Here is a 10,131-nt window from a genome sequence, read left to right as displayed (position 1 = left end):
AAACATTTTTTCATGTACCTGTTGACCATTTGCATCTTTTCTTTGAGAAATGTCTGTTTGGATCAATTGATCATTTTAAAAATATAATTGTTCGTATGATATTGAGTTGTTTAAGTCCTTTATGTGTTTCAGCTATTATCACCCTTTCAGGTACATAGCTTGCAAACATTTTCTTACATTCTGGAGGTTATCTCTTTGTTGATTGTTTCTTTGGCTGTGCAGCAAGTCTTTCGTTTGGTGAAACTGCATTTGTCTATTTTTGCTTTTATTCCCTATGCCTTGTGGGCTGAGTCAGAAAAATATCTGCTTCTTCCAATATCCTTCAGTGAGTTTCCTATATTTTCTTCTTAGCAGTTTTTAAGTTCCTTGTATCTCATAAGTCTCTAATCCACCTCACGTAGATTTTTGGGAAAGGTAGAACGTAAGGATCTACTTTCATTCTTCTACATGTGGATAACTAGTATTTCTAGGTATATAACCAAAGGAAACGCAAGCTTCTTGTGAGCGAGACATTTGCATGCCTATCTTTATTGCAGCATTATTCACAGTAATCATGAAATGGAAACAACCCAAGTGTCCATCAACAAGTAGATGGATAAAAAAATCTGATACATATACACAATAGACTATTACTCATTTATAAATAAGATAGAATCTTGTCATTTCCAACAATATGGATGAAACTGGAGGTCATTATGTTAAGTGAAATTAGCCACGGACAAAAATATAAATATCATGTGATCTCATTCATTTGTGGAGTCTAAGAAACAGTTGATCTCATGGGAGTTATAAGTATCATTGTGACTCTCAGAGTTGAGAAGGTAAATGGAAAGGGAGTGAGTGAGAAATCTTGACTGATGGGTGCTAGGTTAGAGCTAGATATGATGGAGAAGTTCTGGGCTTCTAATGCACAGTATGGTGATGATAGATAATGCTAATTCATTGTATATTTCTCTATAAATAAAAGAGAAGAGAGTATATTTGCATGTTTTCACTATAAAGAGATGTTAAATGCTAGAAAAGAAAATATATTTAACAAGACTAAACTTTACACAAGGTATACATATAAAATCACTTAGAGTTCCATAAATATCTATATTTTTAATATCCTTATAAAATATTTTAAATGAAAAATGAAAGTAGTTGTATTATGGGATGGATCTCATTATGAAATGGAATATCTATGTTGTTGAACACCTAACTAAAATGGGCCGGCGCCGCGGCTCAGTAGGCTAATCCTCTGCCTGCGGCGCCAGCACACCGGGTTCTAGTCCCGGTTGGGGCGCCGGGTTCTGTCCTGGTTGTCCCTCTTCCATGCCAGCTCTCTGCTGTGGCCAGGGAGTGCAGTGGACGATGACCCAAGTGCTTGGACCCTGCACACCATGGGAGACCAGGATAAGTACCTGGCTCCTGCCTATGGATCAGCGCTGTGCGCCGGCCGCAGCGCGCTGGCCACGGCAGCGATTGGAGGGTGAACCAACGGCAAAGGAAGACCTTTCTCTCTGTCTCTCTCTCTCACTGTCCACTCTGCCTGTCAAAAAATAAAAAAATAAATAAATAAATTAACTAAAATGAATCTAATGTTCTGCTGTGATCTTCATTATATTAACTCTGTTGTTGTCCAATTAATGGGTCTGTACAAAGTATAAAGTTATGTAATATGTAATTCAGACTCAGTAAAGACTTCTTTAGGTTGATTTTGCAATTGCTGTATTGTGTTGCCAATTTTGCCTCTATAATCTGAACTTCTAGCACAGAGTTATGCGCAAAATGAGTTCCAAAATCTACGGGCAATGCATTTGATATTAGTCATAAGGATTCAATACTGCTTCTTTTCTCCAAATTCTAGTGTGTCATTGATACTCTGCATTTTGCAGCTGTTAATGCATCTAGTCTTCTATTTCATATCACACATAATAAATACCTATCACTTCCAAACTCTTCATTTTGTGCTTCTACGTCAGTTCCCTTTATTGCTACAGTGTAAATATTTGCAATATTCCTTCACATATTTTGCTTTAAGCTTAGTTCAATGTTAGGAATAGTCTGCCACAAGTTTTCTCACATCAAAGATGAGATAACATAACCCTAGAATGTCCATAGATAATTGTGAAGTCAAGGAGTGGTAGACCAAAATATAAACAAAAATAAACAACAAAAGAATAATAGGGAAAAATAAACCACAAACAAACAAATGACAAAAGAAAGCAAAGTTTGCAAATCTATGCCTATATCTTTATCATTTGTCTATCATCTAACTATCTATTTTGCTAATTTTCGTGGGTGTGGTTGGTTGGTTCTCCTAGTCCAGGCTCCACTCATAGTACCAAGGAGTTAGAAGGGGTATAGTAACCTCAACTCATTGATGAACTGTTCTAGTGAAATTGGGGAAAGAAAATTATTGTGAAGGTGCTGAGTAGCTGAAAATATTAGCATGGCACATATTAACAGCTGTAATGTAATATCTTCCTCTAGTTAATTAATTGTAATGCCGAAAATAATACAGTGTGTCTAAATCACATGTTTTCCATAATATTTCGTAGGATTCAGTATACAACAAAGACTTTCTATTATTAAATCGGCCTCAGAACTCTGTTGGCACTTTCATAAATTTTTATTTTGCACTTTCTTGCACTTTGCAAAACTTCACTTGATCTGTGGTATTAAGAAAATAACTGAGGGTAGTGGAAAAGACAAGACATGAGTCCTTAAAATCAACATGATAGAGAAAACATCATGGATGGTGAGAGATTCACTTTTTATAAGAAGGTCTTTTATTCATTTTTTTCTTCTAGATTAAAATTTTGATACACTCATAATACATGACAATAATTGATTTTCATTCTGGCTAGAGTGAGAAAGCTGAGACGATGGGAAAAAAAAAAAAAAAAAAAAAACAGGGTTCAGATTAATAGGAGATGACAATTTGACCAAACAGGAGGTGGCAGTCCTGCTGGTTCCATGCCTCAGTGACTGCGACAGGCAATTAAGGATCAGAGCCGGCCGGATGCAATGGCAGGCGGCAGCCGATCACCGAGTGCTTCCTGGATCCTCTGTGCTTCTATCATTCATATTGTTTGCAGAGACAAATAAACACTAATGCATGCTCTAAAAAACAGAGCTAGGTTAAGGAGAAGGGGCGGGGAGTCAGTCATGAGACCAGAGAAATCCCAGTACAACGAAAAAGGAGAACAGTCTGCCCAGTGCACAGCATAATGAACGGGAAGAAGATGATCAAACTATTTAACAGAAGATTTAACTTTCTTCACGACCTCATAGAATCTGAGGCAATTTTTAGACATTATCAGGCATACCATCACATGAACCATAAGTAGCTTTTCTACACGTGTAGCAGTTAGATAGACTTTTCCTCTAATTTGTACCTTGGTTCTGCCTCAAACATAAGCACATAGAAAAAGAAAAAATATGTCAATAAAAATAACTGTTTTTTTACTAATATGCCCATTTCTTTTTTTTTTTTTTTTTTTTTTTTTTTGACAGGCAGAGTGGACAGTGAGAGAGAGAGGGACAGAGAGAAAGGTCTTCCTTTGCCGTTGGTTCACCCTCCAATGGCCGCCGCTGCAGCCAGCGCACCGCGCTGATCCGATGGCAGGAGCCAGGTGCTTTTCCTGGTCTCCCATGGGGTGCAGGGCCCAAGCACCTGGGCCATCCTCCACTGCACTCCCGGGCCACAGCAGAGAGCTGGCCTGGAAGAGGGGCAACCAGGACAGAATCCGGCGCCCCGACCGGGACTAGAACCCGGTGTGCCGGCGCCGCAAGGTGGAGGATTAGCCTATTGAGCCACGGCGCCGGCCCCTAATATGCCCATTTCATTAAAAATGTAACATTTTACCTTTGTTGAGAGATGAACTTGGAACAATGGCAGTATTGCAATCATCTGTGTAAATTTAACTGTGTAGCAATCTATTGCTGTTTTTGCATAACATTGTTTGTTTCACGATGCCTGTAGTACTGCATGTTCACCTATGTATTCACTCCCACTAAATGGGAAAAGAAATGAACAATGCGACTGGTAAGCAGTCTATCAGTCAAGAAAATTCATAATTTTTCCGTACACACATGGGCGCATCAGTCACACACTGCATTCTCAAACTCAAATTCAACTTATTCAAATCAGACAATGCTTGAATAATTTTCACAAAAGTGAAATAACATACTACATACCAACATGCTACAATGTAAATATAAGTATGGATAGTTATGGATAGTGCAAGCTGTCAGACAAGATCAGTAGTTGGTCTTATTGATATGTTTTCTATGAACAGCAGAAGTTATAAACCTTAAAAAGTAGAACTTATTTCTTATAAAAGAAATATCAAAATTCTGGACACAATATCTGCCAGGTATGCAATGTGCAAGGAAGATAATATAAGATTGCTATTACATTGAACATATGCATTCAGGACTTATCCACTGGAAAAATGTGCTACCATTCCACATTTTCATGATGTTGAAGCAGATGTTTCTGAACATTCATTTAGACACTGAGTATAATGAAATGAAAATATAGAAACATTTACTCAAATGCAACAATCTGCAAAAACACAATCAGTAGAGACATATTTAAATAAATCTGCACACATTTATTTCTCTACATGAACATTATGGGATTATGGAATTTGGGATTTCGGTCCAAGTCAATTTGGGTGTCAAGCATTAAAATGTCCATCTTACTGCCCTGCAGTCACATCTACTTTTTATAAAAGTTTATGCATCTAGCATTTTGATTAATCTTATCACTGAACTAAATCCCAAATTATTTTTTAGTGTTCCCAATAAATAAACAACATACTTTTATTTATTTATTATTTTATTTTTATTTTTATTTTACTTTTAAAGAATGGATGAGGAGCTGGCACTGTGGTAGAGTTGGTAAAGCTGTTGCTTCCAGTGCTGGCATCGCATATGAGTACCAGTTCAAGTCCCGGCTGCTCCACTTCCAATCCTACTGGGAAAGCAGTAGTAGATGGACCAAGACCTTGGGCCCCTGCACCCATGTGGAAGACCCTGAAGAGGCTCCTGGTTTCTGGCTTCAGGTCGAAGCAGCTCTGGCCATTGCAGCCAACTGGAGAGTGAACCAGTGGGTGGAAGACCTGTCTCCCACTCTGCCTCTCCTTCTCTGTGTGTAACTCTGACGTTCAAATAAATGAATCTTTAAAAAAAAGAATGGATGAGAGGTACTTTTGAAGATAATGACAATAATGTATTTTACATTTTTATGACAATGAAAACTGAAAATCCAAACTATTTTGAATCCTAATGCTAGCACTGATATAATAAGCTTCTCAGTATTCTAACCCACATTCAGATAACACGCTTCCGTTAAACCAAGTTTGCATTTCTCTTATGGTCTAGAGATGAGTTTCCTGAAACAACAGACAAAGGGTAAAAAAGACATGTTATTTTCCCACTTAGAGTCTGCAGTATAATAAAAGAAATTAAAGCAAAGCACATAGCTGATAAAACAGAGGAATATTCATAGCATAATGAAAAGAAAAAAAGTAGGAGTTGATTAGGGAGAAAAATTCCCAGATAAACCTCCTCATTTTCATGAATATATTAGTCTAAGTTATGTAGTGCAACTGTTCTTCAGAATACAACTAAAAATGCTTGATAAAATGTAAGATGTAGATTCTTAAAGCACCAGAAAAGGAATAACATTGACAGAAACTTTTGTGTGAAATTAAAGCAACATGAAGAATCTACAGGGATAAGTAGATCACAATGGCTATGTTTGTCCTGGTGGATTTCCCAGGCCTGGATAAAACTGATTCTGCATCTAGAAAGTTTCATGGGAGACAGGGGTGACTCTTCAAGTTGAAGATTCTTCAGAGACCCCCTTGGCATTAACTTGGGGAGGTAAAAGGGATATCAATAGGATCAAAATGAAAAAAAATAGAAAGAGAAAACTTTAAGGGAATTTATTCTGAGGCAAACGAAGGCAGCAAAAAAATACAAAAGAAGACCGAGAGCAAAACTATGAAATGAACTTTGGAAATGAAATCCCCAAACATAATAATTGGAAATTCAAAAAAAAAATTAGCCATGAATTTCCTTTAAGTGATTCTGGACAAGGATTGTTTACAGACATAGTTATTTTTTAAATGAAGCCAAAGAATTAGGTACTTCAAGTATAAACCAAAAATAATCTCCAAACACTACTGATACTAGAAGTATGACACACACATTTATTAAATATATATGCTTATGCTTTATAATGATAAGAAACACCAAACTGTAAATCTTCTCAGGGAAAAAGTTTTGGAAAGAAAAAATATATACTCAGCAGATTGGAAATAGAACCAAATAATTGCATGGAAATTTAAAATCCAACAATTTAAATGGAAACAAAATTGAATCATTGACCTAAATATCATAATAAACACAGTTAAAAAGAGAATTGGTTAACTAGAAGCCTGATCAAGACACAATTACAGAAGGAAAAATAAAGTTAGGGACTATAAAAGAAGGATTGAAAGACAAGAGCCATAGAGTGAAAATGTCCAGAAAATATCTGATGTTAGTAATAGAAGTAGAGGAAGAGTAGGATAAGGAGGAAGAAGAGGAAGAAGAGGAGAGTGGAAAAGGTAATGATTAAACAGAAAAAGCAATGCCAGTGCTGTGGCATAGTGGGTAAAGTCACTGCCTGCAGTGCCTGCATCCCATATGGGCGCCAGTTTGAGTTCCGGCTGCTCCACTTCTGATCCAGCTCTCTGCTATGGCCTGGGAAAGCAGTAGAAGATGGCCCAAGTTCTTGGGCCCTTGCACCCATGTGGAAGACCCGGAAGAAGCTCCTAGCTCCTGGCTTCAGATCAGTGCAGGTCCAGCCATTGTGGCCAATTGGGCAGTGAACCAGCAGATGGAGGACTTTCTCTCTCTCTCTCTCGCTCTCACTCTCTCTTCTTCTCTCTGCCTCTCCTTCTCTCTCTGTGTAACTCTAACTTTCAAATAAATAAATAAATCTTAAAAAACAAAAAAGAGGAAAAGCCAGTCCCGACTGTGGCTTAGTAGACAAAGCCTTTGCATGCAACAGTAGCATACCACATTGATGCCGGTTTGTGTTCCAGCTGCTCCTCTTTTGAGCCAGCTCTCTGCTTATGGCCTAGGAAAGCAGCAGAGGATGGCTCAAGTGCTTGGGCCCCTGCACCCGTGTGGGAAACCTGGAAGAAGGTCCTGGCTACTGGCTTTGGATCACCTCATCTCTTGTCAGCCATTGTGGCCACAGAGTGAACCAGTGAATGGAAGATCTTTCTGTCTCTCCCTCTCTCTCTGTCTGTAACTCTACCTCTCAAATAAATAAATAAATAAAATCCTTAAAAGGTAAAGAGAAAAAGCCTCCAGGATCTATAAAATGCTCAAAAAACTTAACAATGAGGAAACAGTTAAGAAATGGGCAAAGGACTTGAACAAGCATTAAGAAACTCAAATGGGGCCGGCGCCACAGCTCACTAGGCTAATCCAAAACGGAGGATTAGCCTAGTGAGCTCCGGCGCCGGCACACTGGGTTCTAGTCCTGGTTGGGGCGCCGGATTCTGTCCCGGTTGCCCCTCTTCCAGGCCAGCTCTCTGCTGTGGCCAGGGAGTGCAGTGGAGGATGGCCCAAGTGCTTGGGCCCTGCACCCCATGGGAGATCAGGAGAAGCACCTGGCTCCTGCCTTCGGATCAGTGCGGTGCACCAGCCGCATCGCGCCGGCCATGGCGGCCATTGGAGGGTGAACCAACAGCAAAGGAAGACCTTTCTCTCTGTCTCTCTCTCACTGTCCACTCTGCCTGTGACAGAAGTCCCCTGGGTAGGTGGTCGCTCATGAGGATTCTCAGAAATATTTTTCGTATAGAAATGATCAATATGAGTACAAGAAAGAATAAAAGACAAATCAAGTAGTCACACAGATTCATCAAATGAATTAATAAATTAATGTTCTAACTTAGTTGTCTATGAAAATGTAAAACTGATGATTGTTTATAGCTCTTGTCTCTGCTCTTGAGGAATAGTGTTTTTTTTTTTTTACAATTATTTGTTGAATTCTGAAAAGAATAAACTAAACTAAAACTAAACTGAAGTGCATAGCAATAATGACACATATAATAACATGAAGAATACAAGAGATCAGTGCATTCGAAATTGTATTACGCACTACAGTTAGTGATTAGAAGATAGAGGAACAACACTTTTTGGGGTGAAGACAAATCTTACATGAAAGAACATTGACAGAAATATTGACAAAATCTTTTTTTCTCCTGCTTATTATGAACCGGACACTGTGGTAAATGCTTCACAAGTATGGTCATGTTTGTGTTTAAACCACTCTGTGAAACAGAATTGTCTGCAGAAACGTGGCTAGTTAGTTACTCAGTCTCTCCCTGACACCATTGGAGGGTGAACCAACAGCAAAAAGGAAGACCTTTCTCTCTCTGTCTCTCTCTCACTGTCCACTCTGCCTGTCAAAAAATAAAAAAAATAAAAATAAAAAAAATCAGCGTGATAAAAATCTACTGTGTAGCATGTGAGGATGATACAAGATCATACATAATTTTCTATATATCCATCACAATGCCTAACATAAAGAATGACCTTCCAACATGTTATATATTGTTGCTGTTTTTATTTATTTCTTCCTCCACAACATAGCAACATCTTCTAAATTTGGACTGAGTGTGTGTGTGTGTGTGTGTGTGTGTAGCTGAATTGTGTTTATCTATTTCCTGGGAACGAGAGTCTGACTGCCTTTCCATGAAGAGTTCCCAGCTCTGCCACTGCACTCACAATGGTTACTTACATTGCGCTACAGCTGTGTGGTCATTTCATTATGAGGGAAGGTATCATTTAATAAGAGAGGATTCTCAAGCACATCATTCCTTCACTGCCAGACTGTCTGCTTCTGGCTCTCCACCCACTCATCCCACTTCCATCTCGCTTCTTCCTGCCTCTCTGTGGACACAGATAGTACTAGGATTACAAAGGCCCGTTATTCACTGAGGCAATGTATTGTTTTCAGCTATTATCTCTCCTGTCTTATCAGTAGAATGGGTGTATGGATCCCTAAATTATTTTCCTTCCCAGCCTCTATGAGGCCATACTTTCAGCTCACTCCTCAAAATTTGCGATCTTCTTTGACAATTCTCTTTTTTCTTGGAATCAGATAAAGCTATTCTTTTCAGAACTTTTTCCCAGATCCTCTTCTTTTATAAGTTTACACCCCTCTCCATAAACAATCTTCTCGTTTGCAAATATCTGCAAATTATTACATATGAGATAAACATAACTTTAAAACAATAGCTTGGGGATTTTAGACCAGGGTATTGTTGCCCTTGAAATTCCTGGTTCCTGGTTTCACTGTGGCTTCTAAGAGTCCAGACTCACACAATGATGTCAACCAGTATCAAAATCTAAAGCATACGAGCATTACTGAGCGTATAACAACTTTGCACAAAGATGCACAAGGTACACAAAGCTTCTTTGTAATCACTTATTGATACTCGTATGTTTAAAATCTGCATTTTAGTTAGAGCTGGGGACAGTGGTTGTAACACTGAAACTTGGTGATGTGCAAGCATCTTAGGAAATTTTACTTCATGTTTTCTTTCTTGAAGTCTATATTTTTAACAAATACTATTTTGTTATTTTTTCTCCATATTTTTATCCTGTGTAGGATTTTACATATAGGCTTATGGCCTCCTTTGATGCAACCTGTGTCCCTCAAACATTTGCAGCTCTCTTATGGAGAGAGGCATTTGTTGTTTGCCTTTTGGCATCGTGATTGCTGAGAAATGACTCACCACATGCGGCATTTGGGAAAATATGTTGGTGTCACACCTGAATTTCACGACCTAAAATATCTGCTCCAGATCCCACAGTCAGACACAAGTTTCTTTGCCAAATACTAGCACTTTAATGATGCCCAGGTTTCCTTGACACTTCTGTGGTCCCTTACAGAGGCATGCTGAAATTTCTAGTCTCAGAATTCTGGCCTTTGTTCTGGGACTGGCAGAATGTAGGACTCCTGAGGTTTAGGCCAGTTTGGCATGACTCTGGTTGGGTTGATGCTCTATTCCCATACCTGGCCCGTCACCTTGCAGCCTCTCCTGGTTCTTTCTCCCCAGGAGGTATTTC

The sequence above is a fragment of the Oryctolagus cuniculus genome, chromosome 9 (assembly GCF_964237555.1).
Source record: "Oryctolagus cuniculus chromosome 9, mOryCun1.1, whole genome shotgun sequence".
In the NCBI taxonomy this organism is placed as follows: Eukaryota; Metazoa; Chordata; class Mammalia; order Lagomorpha; family Leporidae; genus Oryctolagus; species Oryctolagus cuniculus.
The sequence above is the reverse complement of the archived record's forward strand: the minus strand, read 5'-3'. Positions refer to the sequence as shown.